The sequence below is a fragment of the Rhincodon typus genome, chromosome 25 (genome assembly GCF_021869965.1).
Source record: "Rhincodon typus isolate 14 chromosome 25, sRhiTyp1.1, whole genome shotgun sequence".
In the NCBI taxonomy this organism is placed as follows: domain Eukaryota; kingdom Metazoa; phylum Chordata; class Chondrichthyes; order Orectolobiformes; family Rhincodontidae; genus Rhincodon; species Rhincodon typus.
The window spans coordinates 44857304-44858971 of record NC_063356.1 but is presented as its reverse complement, the minus strand read 5'-3'; positions in this window follow the sequence as shown (position 1 = coordinate 44858971).

Here is a 1668-nt window from a genome sequence, read left to right as displayed (position 1 = left end):
TATCCAGAATCATCTTTGCAATCTTTTCCTCTACATCTCTGGAACTTTTTGGAGGCCTATAGAAAACTCCCAACAGGGTGACCTCTCCTTTCCTGGTTCTAACCTCAGCCCATACTACCTCAGTAGACGAGTTGTCATCAAACGTCCTTTCTGCCACCGTAATACGGTCCTTGACTAACAATGCCACACCTCCCCCTCTTTTACCACCTTCCCTGATCTTACTGAAACATCTAAACCCCGGAACCTGCAACAACCATTCCTGTCCCCGCTCTATCCATGTCTCCGAAATGGCCACAACATCGAAGTCCCAGGTACCAACCCATGCTGCAAGTTCACCCACCTTATTCCAGATGCTCCTGGCATTGAAGTAGACACACTTCAAACCATCTTCCTGCCTGCCGGTACACTCCTGCGACCTTGAAACCTTATTTATGACCTCACGACTCTCAACCTCCTGTACACTGGAGCTACAATTCAGGTTCCCATCCCCCTGTTGAATTAGTTTAAACCCTCCCGAAGAGCATTAGCAAATTTTCCCCCCAGGATATTGGTACCCCTCTGGTTCAGGTGTAAACCATCCCGTTTGTAGAGGTCCCACCTACCCGAGAATGAGCCCCAATTATCCAGGTATCTGAATCCCTCCCTCCTGCACCATCCCTGTAGCCACGTGTTCAACTGCTCTCTCTCCCTATTCCTCGCCTCGCTAGCACGTGGCACGGGCAACAAACCAGAGATAACAACTCTGTTTGTCCTAGCTCTAAGCTTCCACCCTAGCTCCTTGAATTTCTGCCTTACATCCCCATCCTTTTCATACCTATGTCGTTGGTGCCTTTGTGGACCACGACTTGGGGCTGCTCCCCCTCCCCCTTAAGGATCCCGAAAACACGATCCGAGACATCACGGACCCTGGCACCTGGGAGGCAACACACCAACCGCGAGTCTCTCCTGTTCCCACAGAATCTCCTATCTGTCCCCCTAAATATGGAGTCCCCAATGACGAATGCTCTCCTCCTCTCCCCCCTTCCCTTCTGAGCAATAGGGACAGACTCTGTGCCGGAAACCTGTACCCCATGGCTTACCCCTGGTAAAGTCGTCCCCCTCAACAGTATCCAAAACGGTATACTTGTTTTTGAGGGGAATGGCCACAGGGGATCCCTGCACTGTCTGCCTGTTCCCTTTCCGTCCCCTGACTGGAACCCATCTACTTTTTTCCTGTACCTGAGGTGTGACTACCTCCCCGTAACTCCTCTCAATTACCCCCTCAGCCTCCCGAATGATCCAAAGTTCATCCAGCTCCAGCTCCAGTTCCCTAACACGGTTTCCGAGGAGCTGGAGTTGGGTGCACTTCCCGCAGATGAAGTCAGTGGGGACACTAGTGGTGACCCTTACCTCCCACATTCTACAGGAGGAGCATGCAACTGCCCTAACATCCATTCCCACTGTTCTGAATTCCCAAACAGACAAATAAACAAAAAAACTAGTAGCCTTACCAAATCAGCGCTCAGAACCTTTTTTTTTGGTTAGAGGAGGAGGATGGGTGGAAGACGCTACCTAGGTAGTGTTTCGGGTAAAGCAACCGCCCAAATATATTACCTCACTTACTCACTCCAAAAATGGAGTCACGCGAGGTAAGACTTTTATAATCGAAAAGCTCACCTTCCCAGGCTG